This window comes from Rutilus rutilus (genome assembly GCF_951802725.1).
Source record: "Rutilus rutilus genome assembly, chromosome: 2".
Taxonomy (NCBI): domain Eukaryota; kingdom Metazoa; phylum Chordata; class Actinopteri; order Cypriniformes; family Leuciscidae; genus Rutilus; species Rutilus rutilus.
The window spans coordinates 21,302,935-21,329,371 of NC_140210.1; the positions used below are offsets into that span (position 1 = coordinate 21,302,935).

The following is a 26,437-nucleotide window of genomic DNA, read 5'->3' on the forward strand; positions in this document are numbered from 1 at the left end:
TGTGAGATATAAACACGCAACTGCGAGACAAAAGTCAGAATTTAAAATTTATATCTCGCAATTATAAACTTACACTCACCTAAAGGATTATTAGGAACACCTGTTCAATTTCTCATTAATGCAATTATCTAATCAACCAATCACATGGCAGTTGCTTCAATGCATTTAGGGGTGTGGTCCTGGTCAAGACAATCTCCTGAACTCCAAACTGAATGTCAGAATGGGAAAGAAAGGTGATTTAAGCAATTTTGAGCGTGGCATGGTTGTTGGTGCCAGACGGGCCGGTCTGAGTATTTCACATCTGCTCAGTTACTGGGATTTTCATGCACAATCATTTCTAGGGTTTACAAAGAATGGTGTGAAAAGGGAAAAACATCCAGTATGTGGCAGTCCTGTGGGCGAAAATGCCTTGTTGATGCTAGAGGTCAGAGGAGAATGGGGCGACTGATTCAAGCTGATAGAAGAGCAACTTTGACTGAAATAACCACTCGTTACAACCGAGGTATGCAGCAAAGCATTTGTGAAGCCACAACACGCACAACCTTGAGGCGGATGGGCTACAACAGCAGAAGACCCCACCGGGTACCACTCATCTCCACTACAAATAGGAAAAAGAGGCTACAATTTGCACGAGCTCACCAAAATTGGACAGTTGAAGACTGGAAAAATGTTGCCTGGTCTGATGAGTCTCGATTTCTGTTGAGACATTCAGAATTTGGCGTAAACAGAATGAGAACATGGATCCATCATGCCTTGTTACCACTGTGCAGGCTGGTGGTGGTGGTGTAATGGTGTGGGGGATGTTTTCTTGGCACACTTTAGGCCCCTTAGTGCCAATTGGGCATTGTTTAAATGCCACGGCCTACCTGAGCATTGTTTCTGACCATGTCCATCCCTTTATGACCACCATGTACCCATCCTCTGATGGCTACTTCCAGCAGGATAATGCACCATGTCACAAAGCTCGAAACATTTCAAATTGGTTTCTTGAACATGACAATGAGTTCACTGTACTAAAATGGCCCCCACAGTCACCATATCTCAACCCAATAGAGCATCTTTGGGATGTGGTGGAACGGGAGCTTCGTGCCCTGGATGTGCATCCCACAAATCTCCATCAACTGCAAGATGCTATCCTATCAATATGGGCCAACATTTCTAAAGAATGCTTTCAGCACCTTGTTGAATCAATGCCACGTAGAATTAAGGCAGTTCTGAAGGCGAAAGGGGGTCAAACACAGTATTAGTATGGTGTTCCTAATAATCCTTTAGGTGAGTGTATAACTCACAATTCTGACTTTTTTCCTTAGAATTGTGAGATATAAACTCGCAATTGCGAGTTATAAAGTCTGACTTGCAAGATATAAACTCGCTATTCTGAGAAAAAAAGTTTGAAGTTTAAACAGGGCTCCATAATCCATATAGCATAATCTATCTTAACATAGTATATTGTATGTAATGTAGTATAATAGCTTAGCATAAAATAACATAATGTAGCTTAATGTAGCCAGTAGCATAATGTAGCGTTACAGTATAATATTGTATATAATAATATAGTGTGGCTTAGTATTGTGTATAGTGTAGCCAAGCAGAATATAATATACTATTGTGTATAGTGTAACTAATATTATACTAAAATAGTACAATGTATAGCTTAGAATAGTATGTTATTGTATATAAAATATAGTAGAGTGTAGCTTAGCGTGTAGCAAAATGTATCTTAGCATGGTATACAGTGCACTTTCAGTGTTTCCTAATTGTCCATTGTTTGATTTCGCATTGAGCAGCTACTGAGTTCTGTAAAGTCTTCTGGAAGAGTAATAATAGACTTCTGTCACACAGTTGTGTGTTAAATGCAGAAAACCTGATAGAGGGATAGTGCCTCCAGCATCTCACAACTAACGCAGCAGATTAATGGATCCTCTCATCAGCCTCGTCTCCAGCATCAGATTATCCCCTCAACAGCATCAAGAGTGCTTTAACTGCCAAAGTATGCGTGTGGATCTTATCTGCGATTCTGTAGAACCACAGTGAGGGAATTGTTTACAACAGAAAGCTTGTGTGTAAACACAATAACGTTTTTCTGCATGTGATTCCAGGGCATGCAAATTTCTCTCCCGGTATGAATATGTATGGAGCCCAGACTCTGATTAGGGAGCACTGAGATCTCATGTAACATTTATCGAGCACAGGAAGGACAAATACAGCATGTTCCTCATGAAATATGGACTTGATAACTTAATATGCATGTGTCTGCGACTCTGCGTGGACGTGCATCTGTGTGCATATCTTAGTGAGTCATGCCAGACACTGACCAATATGGTGACAGTTTGCTGATTTGATCCAAAGTTGTGGGTTATAGTCATGTGGGCAGAGTCATCATGCATTAGTATCATGTCTCTTGAGGAAACCTCTAATGCAAACAGTCTCATGATTATGGGATTATTATAATGTCTTAATTTTCATGCAGATACACTCTACACTCTATTACTAACTGCAAACTTTATTGATCATTCATGCTTCTTCGAACAGGAAGGAGATTGTGTATTTAAGCTGTCTTTTCACTGTCAGCGATATTGGGTGCGAATAAGTCTTAATTAACAATCAGTTTGTTTTTGCATTTTCACCCCTTTGAATAATGAACAAAATAGCATCTCACATTGGAGAAATGACCGGAAAGTATTATGGGTTGCCCGAGGCTACAGTGTTAAACCATGTATGTTATTATTTCTGGCTTCTTTCATAATATTTTTCGAATTGGAATTGGTGGCATACTGTTTAGTCGCACAAGATGTTTCAATGCTTAAATTGAATTTGAAAATCGAACTGACTATTGACAATGAAATTCTTCAATGCCATGGACCCGCGAACATGATGATCCCCTTGCAAGAGACCTCCTTCTTGAAATACAAAACTTGCTATATATTTTCATGTACAGTATATAATGACACATATATATAGTGCAGGAATGAAGAATTATAAATATTTGTAAAATGATATCTGGAAAATATTTACTTATTAAATATTTCAATTGAATAAAATAATTTAAATTATAAATACAATTAGTAGTAGTAGTAATAGAAGTAGTAAATAAACATACTTAAATTAAATGAAATTAAATATTTTAATTAAAATCTTTTTCTAACCACCATTAAGAGTGTTGTTAAATGTGTAAACCTAAAGAAAAAATACTATTGCAATCATTGGACTAAAATAATCATGATTTAATGTCAAGCCCAAATGTAAAATGTATTTATTATTATTTATGTTCTCATTATTTTTGCACCAGCCTGGCAATTGATGTAATCAATACAAATCTGCACACGCCACCTGAGATAGATTCACAGTAACACTCTTACAAACCTTCTTGCACTTCTTGTCTTTTTGTACAATCTACATGTACTGTATAATAGTAGTGAAAATACATTTCGTGCAACGCTTTTATTATCATTGACACTCTCGTGACTGCTTCAACCCTTTGAATAATTCAGCCGCAGTATTTCTCAAGGTGAAAGATTATTTCTTGCTGAAGGTTTCCTTTTTTCCTGTTTCCTTTTCCAAATAGGCTTTGTGCTTTCTTGTTCATTGATAAATGGTATATCTTGAGTGTGTGTACCCTTTGCATTAACACAGAAATTGAGGACTAAAGTTCACCCCAGATTGTCCCACAGGTCGCTTTTGAAGGTTATTGCAAAGTTTCCATTCAAAGTTACTGTAAAGTTAAAACCGCTCACAAACCACAGCAATTCTAGTTGTAATTTACTGTTTAATTGCAATTTCAGCCTTGGCTGACCGGCTGTGGCCCTACATATGGATTTGAGGCTGCGGAGCTGAAGTCTATCATCAGTTAGCCACACTGTCCGCTTCGTGCTGTGTGTGTGTGTGTGTGTGTGTAGAGGTAGAGGAGTGCTCTCAGATACTGGATAATATGCTCTTCTGCTGCCTGAAAGCACTGCTGCTTTTAGGCTCAAAATTAGAGTGCTCAACTGCCAAACATGCATCCGTGGTCTCAGACCACCACAGAAACAGACTGGTTGCGTTTATGCGCTCTCAAGGGCTACTCTGGTGCTGGCCAACAAAACACTAGATGCCACAAAGGGGAGTGAAACTCATTTGAAACATCTTATTTTGTGTTTAGATGTGTCTCACTCTGTTCCTCTAGGAGTCCTGAGGGAAACGGTAGTTTGGACACACTGAATGTATTCTCTTCGAATGCGAAACCTCTTTTAGATACGCAGAATTTGGCTCTGGCCACGGATTTTGAATTCCCATGGACAGTGGTAATTATGTTAAGTGGTATTTGTTATCTGTGCTCTTTTTTCTTTGCCTCTTACTGTCTCTCTCTCAGATGCGCACACTTTTTCTGTGGAAAGGCTGTTCTGCAGGTGTTTGGGGGCCGACAGAGAGCTTGCAGAATGAATCAGAGGTTTATCAAACAGCAGCCAAAACCAGAGGAGAGGAGATGAGATGAGAAGCGAACAGATAATGGGAAGACGAGATGAAAGAATCTGGAATGCAGGTTTGCAAAGCTTTTAGCGGGGAGGGGGCGGGGGGGCCGGTGTATATCTGAGAAAAATCTGTAAAAATAGAGATTAATAAAATGAATACATTAATTCCCGTAGCTGAGGATTTCTATATTTACATTACAAAAGAGTTTTCTATCAATTCTCATGTTTTCTGACATCTCATCCATCACTTGACACAAATGAAAATTTCAACTTCACCTCAGCCAAAGTCTTAAACGGTTTGCGAATGAAATATTACTGCTGCGTCAGGGTATAACTACAGCCAAACAAAAGGTTTTGGTAAACTAAAACTCCAAATCGAGGGCAATGTTGGCAAAATCACAAAGCGTGTAGTATGGGGCATCTACTTGAGTCTCGAAAGGTAAGACAAGTTTACGTTTTTACATTTTGTGAAAAAAAGGTCAAGTCACCTTTATAGCACTTTATACAATACAGATTGTTTCAAAGCAGCTTTGCACTGATAACAGGAAAATTATGCATTTCGGCTGTTGTTCAGATGAAGTCAGTTCAGTGTTGATTCAGTTCCTTTGCAAAGATCATCAGTTATTAAATTAGTTCATTTCATAAGCAGCTCTGCAAAAAAAAGTATGTCATCGTCCAGCTCAGTTCAGTTCTCATTCAACCAGTGCACTGGTGCAGTGCAACCATACTCACCAGTGCAGTATAATTAATATTATCGTTGAATATTTAGTGTCCCCTACTAAGCAAGCCAGAGGCGACAGTGGCAAGGAACCTGAACTCCTTCGGGTGACAGAATGGAGAAAAAAACCTTGGGAGAAACCAGGCTCATTCGGAGGGGCCAGTTCTCCTCTGGCCAATAAACGAACACGGTGTCATTATGATTCAAGCTGCATCGCAAGGTAGAATTCAGATCGGGATTGGTAGCATTCGAATATTCATCAAATGTGACCCTGGATGACAAAACCAGTCTTAAGTAGCACGGGTATATTTGTGGCAATAGCCAACAAAACATTGTATGGGTCAAAATTATCGATTTTTCTTTTATGCCAAAAATCATTAGGATATTAAGTAAAGATCAGGTTCCATGAAGAAAGTTTGTAAATTTCCCACCATAAATATCTAAAAAATATATTTTTGTGAGTGGATGCAGCACAATCGCGAATAGAAATGGACAACTTTAAAGGTGATTTTCTCAATATTTCGAATTTTCTGCACCCTCAGATTCCAGATTTTCAAATAGTTGTATCTCGGCCAAATATTGTCCTATCCTAACAAACCATACATCAGTGGAAAGATTATGTGTTCAGCTTTCAGATGATGTATACATCTCAATTTTAATAAAATTACCCATAAGACTGGTTTTGTGGTCCAGGGTCACAAATGTGAGCTAGGATGTTCTTCTTTGGTTACCATCAAATTATCAATGATATTCTGATCTTGAAGGCTTGGTCCCTCCATTTGAGGTACGCAACCAATTTTAATATTTGTTCAAACCCAATCCTAAGTATAAACAGTTATAATAGCAATGTTCATATAAGCAAGCACCATTATTCATCCTGCATAATATATTCTGAACCTTGAGATGCCCTTTTGGAGGGAGAACTTGCAACAAAAAGCTCATGAAGAAGATGGATTCTTTTCAATGTCTCAGTTCTCCTTAAACTTCTTAACAAGAATAGAATTGACATATTCATGATGTAGCTTTTTTAATGATAGCTGAAAGCACCTCTCAGCTCTAGTGCCACTGCCTGGGGGCTATAGAGATCACTGTCAGGCCACTTGTCTAAAAGAAGCCATACCGTTTCTGCTGATAAGTGAGTGCATTGTGGATTTAGTCATTTAGCACACACTGTTATCCAAAGTGAGTTGCAGTGGGGCAGTTAAAGGGCATTTCCTCTCCTTCACTCATAGAAACAACTGTGATGTAGCAGAATTTTAGTAGATATAACATTCCATTATCTTACTGTCTTTAACAATTTTTAAATTGGCTGAAAAGTAAATGTTTTGGCTGAAAAGTATATGTTGCAGTATACATATATATATATATATACATGTATGTATATGTATATGTATATGTATACATGCAGACATTTTGGGACATCTGTCAGTCCATCAATCAATCCATCAATCCATCCATCCAAACTAAATGGCATCCTTAGACTATCATGAAATTCCAGGCTGGTTTTTATTGGTTAGGTGCTGGTTCGGTGGCTATTTTGTTCAGTAGCAAATGTTTGCTTGTGAACAACATACTAATTTAGCTACTAATTTACTTTTTTCTGCAGGTTGCATTGATACGCCATTAGGTGGGACAAGTAACTGACTGTATGTCTGAGTAAGTCATTGAATCATGTAGTTTCAGAAATGTGTGTGTATAATTGATTGAGATTTTTAATTAATCAAATCAATTACATGTTTGTTGATGAATTAACTGCACTATGATAAATAGTACATAATTACTAGTTATAAAAATTAACCGCAAATAATCACAAGGTCAGGGGTTAGTTTAAATGTTTTACTTTTTAATACAAATGTTTTTAATGTAATTGCCCTAGAATAGCATGATAAATTGACAGTCTTAAAAATACAGAAGTGTACCATTTCTAAAACAATTAATGCAATGCATATTCTTGTTCTTGATGTGTTTGCAAAATCTTAACACTGCAGATAAATAACATATTATGCCAGTGTTAATGTATATAAAAAAAAGTAGTTTATAGTGGAAATATACTATAAATTTACCCGCTGTTCAGTGCATTGACCTCAGAACACGCAGTTTACTGCCTTATGGGCATGCACACGAATATTAACCGTCTGTCTCTCCCTCTATTTCCCTTGCTAGTCACTCTCTCTCCTCCTCATTCTCTCTGAGTCAGAGTTTTTTGGCATTTGATTAAACAGAATTACAAGCTCCCACCCTGGAGACTGTGAGCTTCAGCACATGTGAGTTTGTGTGTGTGTGCGTGCGTGTGTGTGTGCGCGTGTACTCCACCCACACGGGTGATAACAGGTGGGAGGAGATTTCTGACTTTGATTTAGACTCTCTGTCTCTCTTTCTTTCTCTATCTTCTTTGCATCTCTGGATGCTGAGTTGAGAAGTGATGGGTAAAGCCAAGATGTCAGATTTGAAAGTATAACAGACTTTGAACATCTCTTAAAAAAAAACACACAAAAAAAACACTCTCACCCCATGATTTTAAAGCATGATCTGTAGGACCATCTTAGCAGCATCACCTTTTTTCATCACTTTTTGAGAAAGGTGTTATGTTGAAATATAGGTGTTAGTCTTTGAGATTGCATTACAAGATTGGAATATGCAGGGTGAATTCCACATTTTGACAACTATACTTATACTTTACACACACACACACACACACACACACACATTCATAAAAAAAAAAAAAAAAAAAACGATATATTTGATTATCTTAGACTGTAGTAGACTGGTACATTAGAGTTAGGTGTTAGGGTTCAGGTTAGTAGAATAAGTTGATATGTAGTTCTAAATTTACTAGTCAGTATAATGTCTAAAGTGGACCATCAAAATAAAGAGTATATATTAATTTAACCAATATGTGCATATGTGTGAAAAAAATATTCATTCATGACACCTAATTTAGAATGTAATACATGTCAGTGTGCAAATGGTAATGTATATGATTATGTTGTAAAGCATTATACAACTTTGGTGTATTATATAATATATAGGCCTTTAGCTATAGCCTGACCAATCAGATGAGGTATTCTTCACATTATGATTGGCTGTCCAGTAACTATGTGTGCAATTACTTCTATATAATACCAACACAATTATAGACGTAATTAACATATTTATTAGGCATATTATGGATAGCATATAGCATATATATTTATATGAGAGTACAACGTACAATGAATATACACATATGTCCAGCACACACATAATTACCCTGAAACTAGTTGGAGAACTCTCTCTCTTTCTCCCTTCGATTGCCCCATTTTCTCCTGTGATTATTTGACGTGATCATATTTGCTTTGCTCTAATTAATTAATCTTTGCTTGATCCGTTTACTGTGACATGATATTTCATGTTTATAAGCAGGCACAGGAGTTTATTGGGAACAGGTGAAAGCAGGTTGTAATGAACTCATAAATAACTGTAAAATTATCGAGTGTTTCTAGTTAATCGTTTTTACCGTGCATACACTTCGATGCAACCCCAAATAAAAGCTGGACATGCTTAATGATGACGCTCTTAAAAATATGTGAACAGACAAATGATCTTTATAAATAACTATACAGGGGGTAATACAAGCTAGTACAAATTTATAATTTGTCCAGGAGTCACTGTGTTGTGTATGTGTGTGTGTTATCATAATTAACAAGACAAGTAAATCACTTTGAAGTTTAAAACTTGTGTAGGACTTGGCTATATGACTCTCCACCTGTGTCATTCATCATGTCTGAGGAATGACTGGGCTTTAAGTAATAGTTTAACAGTGTGTTCTTTGGATGGCATTTAATCACAAGTGCTGTTTTTTTTTTACTTTACTGTTTTTGACTGTTTATGTAGGCGTTTCTTCAACTATGGTGCACTTTTGCCCCTGAGGACTTCTGGAAAATGAAATCTTTTAAAACACTTTTCGCACGCTCTGGTTTATTTAATTTGTCCTCTATCAAAGTACAACATACGGAGTATATACATATTTCACAGGATAATTTTGTCTAAGTTGGGGACATTAAATTGAACATTAAATTTAATATTCAACAATAATATTGATCTGCCTGAATTGACACTATTATACAAGAACTGAACTGAGCTGGACGATGACATTACTCCAGAGCGGCTATATATATATAAATGAACTAAATTAATAACTTTTTAAAAACAAAAATGAAACATCACTGAACTTACTTAAGCTGGACTGTGACGCTATTTTCTTCTGGAAACAAACTTTTTTTGCATTATTTTCCTGTTATCTCTGTAAAGCTGCTTTGAAACAATCTGTATTGTAAAAAGCGCTATATAAATAAATGTGACTTGACTAACCTGCTGTCGGTGAGTCTCATGCTTCCAAGTCAAGTCTTTATTTTGCATTTGTTTCATTCTGGGTTACACTCGCCTACAGTTGACTCTGTTACACTCATTGATAATAATCTGAAATGTTTCTTAAGCACCAAATCAGCATATTGGACTGATTTCTGAAGGCTCATGTGAAACTGAAGACTGGAGTAATGACTGCTGAAAATCATCACAGGAATAAATTACATTTTAAAATATTTGAACATAGAAAACAGTTATTTTAAATTGTAATATCATTTCACAAAATGACCTTTTTTACTGTATTTTAAATCAAATAGACGTGCGTAGCCTTGGTTAGCGTAAGAAACTTCTTTAAAATATCCAATAGTGACTGGTCGTATGCTAAATACACACAGTTAAATAATATTATAACAATTTTTGCATAAGCATAAAAGTATTTGCATAGACAAAATTACAGCTTGATTGGAAAAGACACTTTCTAAAAATATTCTGTGATAATACCTTTATCTCAAGCATGATTTTCACTGTTGTCTCCTTGGCTAACAAGTACACTTGTTGTTTGCCAACAATATTGTGAAAATGACGCCCCAAATGTGGGACAGTCCTAATTAAAAAATAAATAAATAATTTTACACAGTAAATATTGAAGTGGTTTATTTTTGGTTCTCTTTGTTTAGATCCGGGTATAGGGGAATAGTTCCCTTCCGTGATAAAGCTGATGGCAGTTATGGAATTGCCTGTTGAGTGCTGTCTTCTCCCCATACGGCAATTAATGATCCAGTTTCATGGTTGCTCCATTCATGCGTTTCATCCATGATTGCTCACTCACCTGTGGGGCTTCCAAACCTGTGTATGCTGGCATTAGTTTATGTATCAAAAAACGGATGCATTTTGAATGTTTTTCGCAAAAACTGATGCATACTTTCTCGAAATGAATCTTGTGTGCATTTCAAACCACCTCTGAGGTCCTGAATTCATTCTGGAGGACATTTACAATTTGACTTTTCATGATCAGATAATTATCCAGTAAAAGCAAGTGTTGGGAAACAGGCCAGCTGAAAAGAACACTTTAAACCAGGCTATGGTGGTTTGCTGGACTGGTTTAAGATGATTTAATTAGTCTCCAAATCTGATCTACTGAAAAGTTTTACTAAACTTGGGTTCTAAAACCAACCCTCCCCCCTCAGGATTATGAGAGGTATACTCTGCTTCTTATCACAAGAGGTATCATAGTGCAATGAAAGAGCTTCTGCCAGTGAATTCTGAGACAATATATTCTGACACCTTTTGACACGTAGTAAATATACATGCGAACAGATTCGATCCAATACATCAAATGAACTGCCTACCCTTTCTCAAGATAAGGAGACATGTAGTAAAATTTTATGTCAGACAAGTTGAAAGGCAGACATTAAAACAGAAATCTCAATGCAGGGAATCCGAAGATTAAATGAAAGGTTAGTTTCTTGTTTTAATTAAAGACTGCCTTAAAAGGAGGAGATATTTCACACTGAAATATCATATTTTGTTACTGAATGTAATGGTGTATATCCCAGATCCCACTTTACTGTAAATGTTGGACTTTGTCTAAATTGTTTCTCTTAAAGAAATGAAAATGGACACAAATGAGACTTGCACATTGACATGCATGAGTTCATATTAAAATTTATGACATACTGAAATTTGTTGAGATTTTTTCTGAAACAAGGCATGTGTGAGAAACTGAGGTATTTTACTCAAGAGAAAACTCAAAGTAGACTGAAGTGCAGTTACACATTTCTTGTGAAAAATAAGGTTATGTAAAGATCACAAAAAAAGTTGTTAACGTGAAAACACAACGGAACGAAAATAATACTCCGTGGTTTTTGAGAGCTTCCATATATTGCAATTTAAATATCAATTATTATTTATTTTACGACATGACACCCCAGGGGAATAGAGTTAACTAGATATTATATAAATTTTAGTTTTACAAGTTTTCTGAAATTAAAGTGAGCCATTATCTAATTAAATATGCACTAATTTGCATACATTTCGAGAACAGAAATCTGAACATTGGGTAAAGCCCGGCTCAAAATGTTCATTTTGTTGAAATATTGGGGTTTATTATTTTTACAGTGGATTTTGGATATATCTCCATAAATATCACTCCATAAATCAGAAAATACTGTCAACTGCCAGAAAAGGAATAAAATGTATAAAATTAGATGCATGATATATGAACAAACCCTTTCGAAAAACCTCAAGTGCTACTGAAGTTGAGATTTCTGGTTCAGTGCATGAGAACAATCTTTAAAAAGCCTTTAAAAATTGTGTTATTGTAATTGAAGTATTGTAATTGAAATCTACAGATACAAATGGATAAAGTGCAATAAATATTTGTGTTAAATTAAATATTAGTGTAATAAGTATTTTAGATGCTTTCTTTATACAAGTCTGAAACATTACAGTATGTAAAATATTATGTAAGCCAATATAATATAATAATCTAATGTCAAATAGCCCAAAATTTCTAAATTGACCAGAGCATGAAAAAAGTGTTTTTGTCTCTAGTGTCTTGTCTTAAATTGTTAGTTCATCCAAAAATGAAAATTCTGTCATCAATTACTTACCCTCATGTTGTCCAACCCGCCTAGACATTTGTTCATCTTTGGAGCACAAATTAAGATTTTTTTTAATGAAATCTTAGAGCTTTTTATTCCTACATTGTCAGTCTACGCAACTACCCCTTATAGGCGACATTATTAAAATCCATGTGACTTCAGTGGTTTAACCTCAATTTAATGAAGCGACGCAAGTGCTCATAAAATTCATAAAATTGAGGTTAACCCACTTGGGACACATGAATTCATTTTAGTTTATGATGTAAACCAAATATAAGGACTTATGTGTTAGTAAAACTACAACTAAAAACAAGCAAGGCAAAATAAAGTAAAATAAAACAACAACAAACAGCCTTGGCTTCTTAAACCCCTGGTGTCTGATGAGACTGTCTTGATCTCACAGTGAGGTGTGATTGAGTTCAGCACAACAGTCACACTGCAGGTGAGATCTGTAACAGGTACAGTATAGTCAATGCCCTCCGGTGCGCACACCCGTCCTCCCAGCTCAAACACACAGAACTCTTCTATTGCAAATTGAAACACTAAATCTAGACAAGAATGGATTTCTATAGTTTTCTCTCTCCGTGTCTCTTAAGGCAGCTCGGGCCATCAAGTGTATCACCTCTTTCACTGAAATCCCAGTAGCCTGTTCGCTCTCTCACTCTGTAGTACGTGTACACCTTAGAAAATGTAAAAGAAAGTTGCAAGGGTAATTTTAACTCCCATCTGTGGAGACAAAACATATGTCACTGGCACAGGACTGATTAACACTTCTAAGTGAAGACTCAGAAGTTATGCGAGACATGCCATCTTTAAATATCTGTTAGCGAATCGCATGTAACATTAAAGCAGGTGTGAAACTCCTGCTCTCATTTTCAGTTATTTAAAATTCTGATTTGGAATAGTAGTTTGAAATCCAGGGATAGACATGTTCACGTGCCAAGTATTTGGGATGCCATTGGATATTATTCATCTGTCTGTTTCTTGATGCTAATGCCAAATGGACACTCTTTCTAATTAGCAATGTCGGCTACCCCGCTGCCAAGACAATAACCCATACAGAAGAGCTAAATGACTTTCAGCATGGCACCGCCATAGTATGCCACTTTTCCAACGAGTAAATTTGTAAATTTCTGCCTTGCCAGAGCTGCCAGGGTCAACCGTAAGTGCTGTTATTGAGAATTGGACACATCTACAAGCAGCAACAGCTGTGAAGTATTAGGCCGCATTAGCTTACAGAACGGACAAATCACGGCTCGGGCTCTGGAAATGGGATTTCAGTGGAATATCACCATGAACCATTGAATATTTTGGCTGGAGTGATTTGTAAAACTGCACCGCCATTCTCTTAAGTATGGTTTTCTGGCTCACAAATGATGGTTTGGCAATTTCCAGGAGATGCTCATCGCCCGAATGTGGTGTGCCAACTGTCAAACTTTGTTGATGATGAATAATGGACTTTTTTCTGCATTGTCGGGGAGGTCTTTTAGCTTCATTTTAAGTTTCCAGTAGTGGAAGCTTTTTTTAGATGATTCATTCTTGTTTCAGCATGGTAATGATCAAGTTCACAGGTTTTTACAGAACATGGATAGTTAAAATTAGCAAGGGAAAGCTTGACTGGCCTGATGGGAGTCATGACCTCAACCCAATCAACTACTAACTGTTGGATGAATTGGAGCTCAAAATGGTGTGCTAGCTATAATTGGCCAACATCGGTGCTCTGGTATCTTCTGGTTGAATGAAGGTCATGGTTTTATATAGCATGATAAAGATATTCTCTGAGCTGCCATCTATTCATAAATCAGTGGTTCTCAACCAGGGGGAAGGCTTCAACAAACTTTCAAGGGGGCCACAAGATGACAATACAAACTCCATAGGCATTTTTATAATTAATGTTTTTTTTATATTTTTTTAAAATCTTATCCTTAATCCTCATCCAGAAAAACTGGAAAAATCAGGTGACTTTCGAATATTGTTGTGGGCAATGAGGGGCTTTGAAGTAAAAAAAAGATTGAGATCTCCGGTAATAAATTATTTCTTTTCCATGTGTTTGTAAGAATATGACAAGTACATGTCATATTCAGCTTCCTAACTTTGAAAATGTTGCCTGAGTGTATTATTTGACTCGATTTTGGTTAATTTCTTCAATTTTTTTTTTTTTTGATCCAACTGCTCCGTTTTCATCCATTTATGTCCCAAATATATTATCTTCCTATTCATGTATCCTTTTCATCAATCCAGTCCCCTCCCTCTTTTTCCCTGTTTTTGTGTGTTAGTTCTGTGTGCTGTGGCCAAATGGATGCACATCTCCACTCCTCATTGTCTTGACCTGGCAATGAGTGCTTCTGCCTGGCTCCAGTATCTGTCCATTTATACGGCTTCTCTTTGTCTGATAATAAAGAGTTACGCCAACAGAAGCACTCTGAAAGGCACATAATAGTGATTACCAAAAGAGGTTGTAAAGGGAAGAAAAAAGGTAAGTAAACACATGAAATGCAGTTTTGAAGGGCACCGCTGATCCTCTCCATGTTCTTTGAAATAACTAATGTTATATATTCTCTTTGGCGTCATTGTTATCCGCCATACTTTTGTTGCAATATCTAGCAAATGTTCAAGTTTAACTATTTCTAAATAATAAACATTTCTCTTTATGAATAATTGCCATATCTCCAGCTTAACCGGTGGCTTTTTCAATCAACATGAAATCAAAACTGACCATATGACCCTATTTACTTTTGCACTGATGGTTATTGGCCAGTTTTTTTATAATTATTATCAGCAGATGCTGAATATTTAATAAATACTTATTTCACTATTTTTACATTTATAGATTGTCTTTCGTCTTATCTTTTTTTAGAGAACTAATTAGAAACTACCCACTAAGTACAATGATGTCCAAAAGACGTCTTTTCAACATCTTTGTCGGAAAAGTCATACGTTGAAAAGACGTCCACTGAGGAGCCAGAATTAAAGTTTTTATGACGTCTTTTTTTGACATGTTCTGCACGTCTGATATAGACGTTCATGGAACCTCCATACAAGGTTAAAAACTAGTTCAAATGTGGCCATTGTGGACATTATTTTCAACATCATTTAAGGTCTCATTTAGATATAATTTCTACTGTTTCTGGACCAAATAAACACTCTCAGGATGCATTAAATTAAAACTCATGTTTATTTCAATGTCATTTCCTTTTGTAATTGCAAAGCAACTCACAGACAGTTTGTGTTTGCCCAAAAATCATGAACATAAAGGAAACATCTGTAAATCACACATCTTTGGATCATGAGAGAAACCAGATCTGAAGGAAGGACTTTACATTTTACATTTACATTTATTCATTTAGCTGACGCTTTTATCCAAAGCGACTTACAATTGCTATATATGTCAGAGGTCGCACGCCTCTGGAGCAACTAGGGGTTAAGTGTCTTGCTCAGGGACACATTGGTGTCTCACAGTGGATTCGAACCCGGGTCTCTCACACCAAAGGCATGTGTCTTATCCATTGCCCCACCCCACCCCACCCCACCCCACCCCACCCCACCCCACCCCACCCCACCCCACCCCACCCCACACCACCCCACACCCACACCAACACCCCACACCCACACCAACACCACACCACTTTCTGGCTCAGACACTTGTGCTGCCCATAATCACAGACATAAAATACAGATACTTTGACTATTTCTGTCAGACATCTATAGAAGATCTTAGTGAGAATGAACAGAGGTTTAGATGTTGATATTTGTTTCATTTGAAGTGTCACCATTGTGGTGATCAGTGTTTGCTTTAGTTGGGCTCTTGGTCCCCTGTTCTTCTTGCGTTAGCTTTTCTTTGGCTGCTGTAACTTTGTTAGTAAATCACAATTGTTATGGCAGAAAAAGCCAAGAAAAAGTAAGATCAGGTGTTATCAGCTCCTTGTTGATGATGACATAATTATCACAAAACGAGCATCTAATGCTGTGTTTAAAGTTTTGTGTTTATATTTGGCATTTATAACCGCCAACCTTGTGGAACTGCAATATTGGTATCAATAGCATTTAAATTATCACTTATTTAGAGGTGGATAAAAAGGATGTGCACACGATGTTTTGAGCAAATGTATCATTTAGTCACACACAGACATCAAGAATTTGGATATGAATCACAACAACGGTGACAATCAAAACCAAAAAGTTTGGGAATCAAGGATGAGTTTTGTACTATGAAGGCTATGGTGACAATGAAAATGATGACTTGAAACAAAACTAAGACAATGACCATTTATTGATTATCTGTCACATCATAAAAAATAATTATTGGCTTTTGGCAAGAATTTGATTATTATGCTTCTCCACTTAATACACATTCCTGCTCTTGTTGTACTATTCTCTATTCGCATTCATAATTGTTAGTGTGTGGCTTTCACATTCCAATTAATTCCTGATGGATGAAATCAAGCCCTTTTGTAGTCCAATGTGGAATTTAGATTAGCTATACATGCATTTCTGTTTAAAAATGGCAGAAATAGAGATTTAGATTTTTTTTAGCATATTGTTTCTGACTGTGGCCTGGTTTCAGGCTATTTCTGATTAGATCCAGGGTCAATTCTTTCATAAGACCTGGCAACTCTGTTGAACTGCTACCGCATGTGTCTGTCTGCCTTCCACAATAAAAGGATGTGTGAGAATCTTCCCTCCGGTGCTCTGTATCGATTGTACACGTAAGGATCGTGTACTGTTCTTCAGCATTCTGTTTGAGCCAAAACGGCTGTTTGTTTGTCAAAAAAAAAGAGACACAAAGTTATACAGAGGGGGTCAGCTGACACAGTTGTGTTTTTGAGGCTTTACTTCTGCAGCTGTAGATGGATTGTGCTTCGGGGACCTGGCAGCGCTCATAGGATGAATGAGCGTCTTTGTGAAGTTTCAAGGAAATGTCTTCTATAAATTCTTTGCAAAATGATGATGCTTGTGGATTTGTTCCTCTTGCCTTCCTTGTTCCCCTCAGTTTAAAATCTATCAAGAGAATGTCTCAAAGCTTTATTGACAGAAACACTCTGGCTCTGGGGATTACGCCCCATTCATGCGGTGGTCAATAGTCCAAAAGGGTTGTCTTGTTTACAGGTTAATATACAACACTCTGTTTTGTTCCTTTTGTGTTCACTGTAATCTTTGAATGGCTGGATATTGAAGGTTGTTTTGTGCATGGAGAAGTATGTCGCTGTCTTTATCGAATCGCAACAGAAAACCTTCAAAGTCTCTCTGTCTCTTTCAAAGCTCATTTGTAGACGTTTTTACATTATGTGCCAACTGAATTTGCATGAAAATACCAGTTAAAGCCTGCAGTGCCAGCTAATGCCACCAATTTCTCTCCCACTCTGTCCTGACTGGTTTTAGCTTCTCAACTCTGGCTGACTGTTCCTACGTAGAACAGAAACATGTTTTTATACAACTCAGTGTGCTGTAAGCCCTTAAAATCATCCTACACCAATATTTGCTAGCGCGCTCAAGGTCCAATTGTTGAAATGCTGAACCTTAGTGTGCATGGGGGCGATTTATAACCTTCTTTTCTCTTTCAACTAGTTCATTTGTGCCAACGTTTTAGTGTAGGAGTTTGTTTGGGCATGTTAAGCTAATGCAGGGGGCTTTAAAATTTGCTTTTTCAACATTGCGTCCCATGAGAGAGAGACAATAGCAGGCATATAGCTGGCATAACTCAGAAATGAGGGAGCATATTGGAATTCTTATGGCAGAACAAAAGTTCGATCACACTCCATCTGAGAAGAATCCAATGTTTGCTCTCCCTGTCTCGCTGAAGTCCTTCCCAATTACTTCCATCATATTTAGCTATAAATTAGCAACACTTTTTGCTTTCTCTCTTTTTCATCTTGGGTGGTATTGACTTGCAACTCTGCGATCTGTTCATTGTGGCATGATATTAGGTGATTAAGAATCAGCGTCTCAGAGATTCTGCCGAATGAAACGAATTTTATCGCCCCTCACCTGAGGTGAATATTGAAGAGTCTGTTTGGCATTTATATTCAAAACAATTTTACAATATGGAGGATCCATAATAAACAAGGAAACAAATACACAACTAAACAAAGGAGACAGAAATAACAGAGGCACCTCAGGAAAGCAGGGACCCCTGGTGACACAAACTAATCTACTAACCAGAAGTGCTCCGAGCTCCAGTGATTATACCACACACATACACACACTCAGGCTGTGTTGTGGCGCTGTTTCAATGGAAGCTCACAAATCCTTCTGCGATTGATATAACAAATTCGTTTTATGAGTCCGGTCAGTGCTCAGTCTGACCTTGTGGGTCATAACAAATGTGATACATCATCAATTAAAAGCCTGCTAAATTATATTTAGATTTTTAAGGTGCATTTCCTGTGGCACGAAACCAACTCCAGCAAGCTCTCCACACTAACTCAAAATGACAAACGTACTAGCCTGACTGCAAATACTCTATAAAACAAAATGTCAGTGCCCTGTTCCAGACCGTAAAAGTTGGATATGGTTCAGTATAATGAAAACATCCAGGTCACCCCAATATTATACAAATATGTATGTACAGACCCTTTCCAAAAAATTTGAATATCATGGAAAAGTTTATTTATTTCCATAATTCCATTCAAAACGTTAAACTTCCATATAGATTCAGGGCCCACAACTTAAACGATTTCAAGTATTTAGTTGTTTATTTGTACATAATTTGGGCTTCCAGTTCATAAAACCCACAAAAACAGGATTTCAAAAAATTTGAATATTACATGAAATCACACAGTAATTACACAGTGATACCATGGTCATTGAACCAGGTTTTGGTTCTTTTGGCAGTGTGGGCAGGTGCAAATCCTGCTGGAAAATGAAGGAAGCATGAAGTGTCCTGAAAATGTCCTGGTAGACGGCTGCGTTGACTCTGGATTTAATAAAGCACAGTGGACCAAAGTCCTCTTTTCTGATGAGAGCAAATTTTGCATCTCATTTGGAAACCAAGGTCCCAGAGTCTGGAGGAAGAATGGAGAGGCACACAATCCAAGATGCTTGAAGTCCAGTGTGAAGTTTCCACAGTCTGTGCTGGTTTGGGGAGCCATGTCATCGGCTGATGTTGGTCCACTGTGCTGTCCACTCAACGCAGCCGTTTACCAGGACATTTTCAGAGCACTTCATGCTTCCTTCATTTTCCAGCAGGATTTGCACCTGCCCACACTGCCAAAAGAACCAAAACCTGGTTCAATGACCATGGTATCACTGTGTAATTACTGTGTGATTTCATGTAATATTCATATTTTTTGAAATCCTGTTTTCGTGGGTTTTATGAGCTGGAAGCCCAAATTATGTACAAATAAACAACTAAATACTTGAAATCGTTTAAGTTGTGGGCCCTGAATCTATAATCTATGGAAGTTTAACGTTTTGAATGGAATTATGGAAATAAATAAACTTGTCCATGATATTCGAATTTTTTGGAAAGGGTCTGTATGTATGTTATGCATACATGCTGCATTCATTCATTCATTCATTCATTCATTCATTCATTCATTCATTCATTCATTCATTCATTCATTCATTCATTCATTCATTCATTCATTCATTCATTCATTCATTCATTCATTCATTCACAACAATTAAGCACATTTTCCCCAAGTCCTTTTTATTGGTTGAATTTGTCTTAAAACTTTACTTAAAGCCTTTATGTATAATACATTATAAAGGTATTCATAATGCATGCTATAATGCATTATATATTTTCATAAATAATTATAACCAAAGTTAAAATCCAATATAAATTTGCAGATTATTGTTACATCTGAAATTGGTTGTTTGTCATGTGTTTTAATGCATAGTCTGTTATTTATTTCTAGTTATTAGATGGTGATCCATATGTGTTCTTCAAGTTTTGTGATATTCCAACCCGAATTCGTATGTATTTTACGAGATGGCTAATTTGTACGAATTCATACGACCTCACTCTGACCTCACTGTCAAATCATACATTTTTTACCTAATTCTAATTTGCCTAATTCGTATGAATTTGTATTGAATATGAATTTGAACCCCTGACCCCGCCCCTAAACCTACCCATCACTGGGGATTCGCCACCTCGTAAAATACATACGAATTGGTCGTAAGATAGCGCTGAATATTTCCCTTATAAAAATAAACTTGATTATAGTTTTTTTTGGTCAAATTCATTTGATAATGGTTATTTGCTTGATAGGCCAGCATAAGACATCTTATATCTGACTTCAGGTCAGCGCAGAGAAAACTGAAAAGTAAATAAATAAAAAAAACAAGAAAAATCACAACTCGACAGATACATTGTGCTACTCTGACCTAACTGGGCGAGCGAGAATGAGGAGAGTGAAGCTATCACATAGAAGCCCACTTTCTTAGGAGCTACAGGAAGTAAGAAGAGAAAAATAAATGGGAATGTGAAGGAGAAGGAGAGAGAGAGAGAGAGAGAGGAGGTGGAACCATTCGACTTTGTTCTTATATTAATTAAATCCACCCAAAGTATCTTTGACGATGGGAGAGTGTCAAGACACAAGGCCACTAGAGAATTCTCCCCCTCTTTGACAGGAGGTGCATATTCCACCCCTGAACATTCAAAAGTCTTTCTGCACCTTGGCCCTCATTATGGTCTTTCTTTTTTAGCACTCTTTTAACTTTCCTCCCTCCCTTCCTCTTATCTGCTAAGGTTGAATAGCTTCAGAACTTTGAAAAGAGAGCAGGACTTCCACTCGTGGGCAATCCCTCTTGTTTCGCACCCTTTTTAATGTATGTCTCTTGTCGTCCCTGTCTGTGTTTCTCCTTCCTGCTCATCACAATTGAAATGGATTACATCTTCAAACAGAGCTCAATCACGCATCAAATCAAGCCAGTCTGTTCCCATATGATCAACTCTCTTCCTGCGTCTTACCTCAATGGCCACGATGCTCCCTGAATGTGAAATCGACATCCAGGCTCTCGTCTCCTCTCCTGTAGAAGTGCAGTATCCTCTTTAAGAGGTTAAAACCATTTATCAGACATACTTTATTTTTCAAACTCTAAGGCCAGTAAAATAATTGGCCCGTATTTATCCATATTTAAACAGTTGGACGGACTGTGATGAAATTTGTGGTAATTAATCCAGAGTTCATTCATTGCATTTGCTAGAGCCATGACTCAATATGGCATTATACTCAAACTGGAGTGCTTTTAGAAAGAGAGTGAAAGAAATGGCCCTGGTAGAAGTAATACTAATAACTTGGTGCCTCCACATACTAAAAATCTCTAATTGTGTGTTCTCCCTCTCCTCCAAAACAAGAGTAAGCTAAATAATGCATTATGAACAACATTAGACTGCATTTTAAGTACAACAGCACATGTATCATTCGAGAGAGTGCAATCCCAGAATATGAGGTAGGGAAATTATTACTGATAAAAATCTATCAACTAAAAGGACTATTTTACCCAAAACTTGCCCATACCTACATTTTTGCAAATCTCCAGTTTCCAGCTGAAATGACCACTAGTGGCAATAAAATTCAAACAACTTTTATTCATTTTCACACAAATTATGATTACAGGGGCAGATAATCAATTAATAAAGGCTTATTTATGCACAGTTCCTTGTACAATACTACATTACGACCTCAAAATGCTTTTACCGTATAGTGCATGATTTGTAAACTAATACATTTTGATGTTTGCCTCACATAACATCTTCATATGGCTTTCCAGACCGTAAATTTGCTCAAAGCCCACCTGGTACATTATTGCACTTGTGATGCGGATAACTTCGTTACGAGTCCCATAAAACGTGTCACGATAAAACAGCTCAAAGACTTGAAAGGGGTATTCTTCAGAAAATAGATTCTTATCTCATGTTTGCTTTTGTTAACACTATCAGTTTGGTTTAGGGTAGGTGGCACTTTATTTTCAAACGCGACAGAGTGACCTTTTAGCGCCACGCAGGCATTTCATTTCCAAACTTCCACGATACGTTCAACAACCAACTTTAAGTGCCACTCGCTGGACATTTTACATTAGAAGTTCTGTGAAGCATGCTATGCATTTTTATGCTTATAAGAGTAATTTATTGTTAGCTAGCAACATGCTAATGTCAGCCTCTATAGGAATCAATTGTTTGTTGAGTACTGTCTGTGTGCTTCATGCGAAAAGCAGTATTTGTAGAGATCATTGTAGATGATTCAGAATCATTGATTCATGGGGTTACATTGCGTTCCGGAAGCTACTTAGAAAAAGTACACAGCAAGGCAGCTCTCTATAGGCTTTGGAAAAGGGATAAATAATTTAACATGTACAGAATAGAACTGATTCCACCTTATCCACCTTATTACCTATAACGGCTAATAAAAAGGAAGTATTGCACATTTACAGGGAATAGAATAGAATAGCATAGTGTTAGAGGTAAACAGTTTAGGACCCAAGGACCAGATGTTTGAAAGGAGACCCAGAGTCAGAATTGACTTCAAAATTGAAGAAAAGTTTTACTGAAGATAGTTTGCAGTTTCATCAGCAGAAGTCAGCTTCAAGACTCACATGGAGTTTGTAGGCCGCCCCGCTTACAATTACAAAGATCACAGCAGTTATACACTACACCAAGGTCTAAGCTACGTCCTTGCTTTAGGTTGCAGTTTCTGATTGTCTAAGAAATAGATAAACATTGTAATTTTCCACACATATATAGATAGACGGAAGCATTTCTCCATCGATTATGCAGCTGACATTCGGACCCTGAAATCAGGCACGTCGTGATCTTCCAGGTCGCAGATTTGGATTGCTGGGCGCCAGCCTGTCCAGAACAACTCAGTTAATAATGCCAGTGGTTCCTTAACCTGTAACCAAGAAGACTAACACACAGCTTTTCCAAGGTTGGATTTGGCCAGGCTCTAACTATAAACAGAAGAGTCCTCTCAAAACATCAAGATAATGCGTTCTTTCTCTCGAGGAGAGCTACACTTTAATCTAACTGGAAAGTAAGGCTTTAACAAAGAAATGGTCCCTTAAACTATAGGCTTCAATGACCCCTATATGTTTGAACACGTTGAAGACCTTTCTCAAACACAAAACAAGTCCCTATTTCATTTCTGGAAGCCGGGCTAAATAAGCAAGCACTGCTACTGCATTCAGATATCAAATACTGACATTAAAGAATACATGAAAAGAACATTTCAGTAATCACTCTGGTAACTTCTATAACAAAGTAAAATCTCTAGAGAAGTCATTCAACTCGTTCGATATTTAGAAGGAAAGATATTGAATAATACCTTGATTATAATCACTCATTACATTAAAGCAGCAGTGGATTCCAATCCACCCCCTTCAATAGAATAGAATAGAATAGAATAGAATAGAATAGAATAGAATAGAATAGAATAGAATAGAATAGAATAGAATAAACAGAGTTAGTCTCCATCTGGTCTTGTCTGTCACCTAGAAAAAAGGGATGGCTCCTCAGAGATTTCTGAAGGACCAGAGGGAGGGAGTAACAAATACAGCTGACAGACCCCAAATCTTCTTTATGTTACACTTTTAAACAAGTTAGAGAAATGGTGAGTAAGACAGAAAAAGAGAGAGAGAGACCTATCTGAATAGGCATGCAGTCGGACTGATGGCTGATGACACTTTAATGAGAGAAATCTGCTTTTAGAAAAGCTTGAACTCTTCCTGTTTATTTAGCTGAACCCAGAAAACCGTCCTTATCCCTCTGAGTGTTCCTGCAAAATGAGGTGGGGGAAAGTAACAGATGGTTCCTCCATATCTTTTCGCAAATTCGACTACAGACCAAGAGACATTTCTGAAAACCCATTTGAGTGTAGCATATAACACCAGAACGACGAAAACCCGAATCAGCCTGCATCACTGTGCTCGAAACGGAGCACGCAGTACTGCAGATGTCATGTTGTTTTCGGATCAGCTACGGAAGAATGAAATGATCCCAGAAAGAGAGGATAGGCTGTTCCTCAAGCTCCGAACCCTGACACATCTCTCCCAGCCTCACAATGTGAGCGAGCAACACAACAAGTCTAAAATGCTTCTATTATAAAGCTCTGTTCCAAAACCTAGTGAGATGCATCATAATTGAAACTGTGCTTAATGCACCTCACAAATAACATCTCTTACATGAAATTTACAGAAGACCCAACTCACAATTGATTCAGATAGAGGTTGATGTTAGCATGTTGCTAAGCTAACAATACTACCTTATAAATACAGTAATAAGAGATAATATATAATATTTAATTACGAGATCAAAACTTAAAAATTGCAAAATGCATGGATGAATTGTTCACTGAACTATTGTTTCTGAACTGTTGAATCGTCACGGTGATCTCATGTGAGTGACAGGTTGTCCCGCCCTCATGCCAGTAAACACGTCATCAGAGAAGAGAAGAGATGTTAGAGGGAGGGGAAGTTATTTTCATTCAAGATTACGAGGGCACATGACGAATAATGATGTGCACAGATAAATACTGCAATATTCCATACAAAAAGAATGGTCTATTTTGATGTCATGGTGACTTTCATTAAATATATTTATAGTAAACATTTTTGACCAGTCCATCTTCTTGGATGATTGTTTTTCACTGAGATTGTTGCAGTACATTTTTTAATTTCCTTTACCAGCTACCTCATTTTATTTGGATATCTTTCCCCATTCACTTCACTTTTGTTCAGCATGGCACCTCGAAGAATTGCTGAACTACACTGAGAATGAACAGTTTCTAGAATTTGGCCAAGAGAAGGTGGCAGTATCATTCTTTTAAAACGTCCCTCATCAGTAGCATGCCTATATGCCGTAATATGCTGTCTAGGTAGGCAGCTCACTACTGGATCAGTGGTGCAGTCATTGACATTGACATTTATGCATTTGGCAGACGCTTTTATCCAAAGCGACTTACATTGCATTTCAAGGTACACATTTACATTCTTATCAGTTCTTGCTTTCCCTGGGAATCGAACCCATGACCTTGGCGTTGCAAGTGCCAACGCTCTACTGTTTGAGCTACAGGAAAGCCTTGAGCATTTGCAGTGTAAACAGCTCTGGTGAATTTAACGTGAGCATTGTCTTTTATAGTTCTACACTGGCTGAATGATGTGTTTTATGTTTCCATGTGCTCCAATTCAACTGTGTTAGAAACCAGCAGAAGTTTGGCAATGCAAGCGGCAGTGTGAGATTGAACTGTAGGGGGCAGTGTTGCTTCACAAAAGATGTCCAGATAGGCGCTGTCAGAGAGAGAGAGAGGAAAGGAAGAGATGCTGGGGGAGGGGTGGAGATGATGGGGTGATTTTACAGGAGAGAGGGGCTTCATCTTGTCATGACTGTCATGTCTGAGTGGCCCGACTGCACCATCTGACATCACATTCCCTCTTTAACTAGCCACCTCTCTCTTTTTCTCTCTCTCTATATTACCTACGCTTACTTTCTTTCTTTTTTCGTTCTCATACTTAATTTACACCTCTCTATTTCTCTTTGCTACCTCTTTGACTTTGCTTTTGTTTCACTTCTTAATGTATTGGGAAAGACAGACATAGAGAGAGAGAGAGAGAGAGAGAGAGAGAGATAAAGAGAGATAAAGAGAGAGAGAGAGAGAGAGAGAGAGAGAGAGGAAGGGAGGAAAAATTCACTAAACAATTGCATTACAGCGCAAAAACCTGCAGCTTATCCAATAACCTTATCCAGTTTTGAGCTAAATGTGCTGAAATAGCATTGCACCATGCGTATTCGAATTAGTTCATTGTCATCCTTTTCTGCACAAATGTGCCCCATTCACATGCAAATGATGCTCATTATTGATTATATGATTTGCATAATTATACATAAAATAATTATTAAATCATAACATTTTAAAACGTATAAAACTTGCTCGCATCACCAAACCTCCTTATTTTCCGGCCCCTCCCCCAGTTACCCGTCACATAAATATTGCTTTTCACAGTCCAATTAAATCCTGCACTACTTATTTCCCCATTTCCTGTTACAGTTTGAAAAACTCCATCTCATGTTGACTTTGACTTCAGAGAGAGACACTGGAGGATACATTTCAGTTTCAAATTCAGATATTATACTGTATGCGTGTGGGAGGAATAATTTAGGGAGACTAATCCAGGTGTGGAGGCCACCCATGAAATTTCAGTGAGTGTTTCTGTGCGGACTCGCACTCCACACACACACAGCTGTTGACATTCAGACATTTCAAATGTAACCATATAACAACAACACTTATTTAGCATGTGTTTGCATGCCTGTGTGACAGAGCGGACCTTTACACAACAGATACAGGTGCCGAAACTGAGTTTCGCTTGCTTTCACGGTGGAC

The 26,437-nt window shown here is 37.4% G+C and overlaps 1 long non-coding RNA gene across 1 annotated transcript in view; it reads left to right on the forward strand.

Moving 5' to 3' along the window:
* The window catches only part of LOC311286138, a 149,971-nt gene that overhangs the window by 109,119 nt on the left and 14,415 nt on the right, over positions 1-26,437 (forward strand). The window contains exon 4 of the long non-coding RNA XR_014626495.1: positions 4,349-4,519. This is a non-coding gene — a long non-coding RNA (uncharacterized lncRNA). The remainder of the gene's footprint in view (positions 1-4,348; positions 4,520-26,437) is intronic.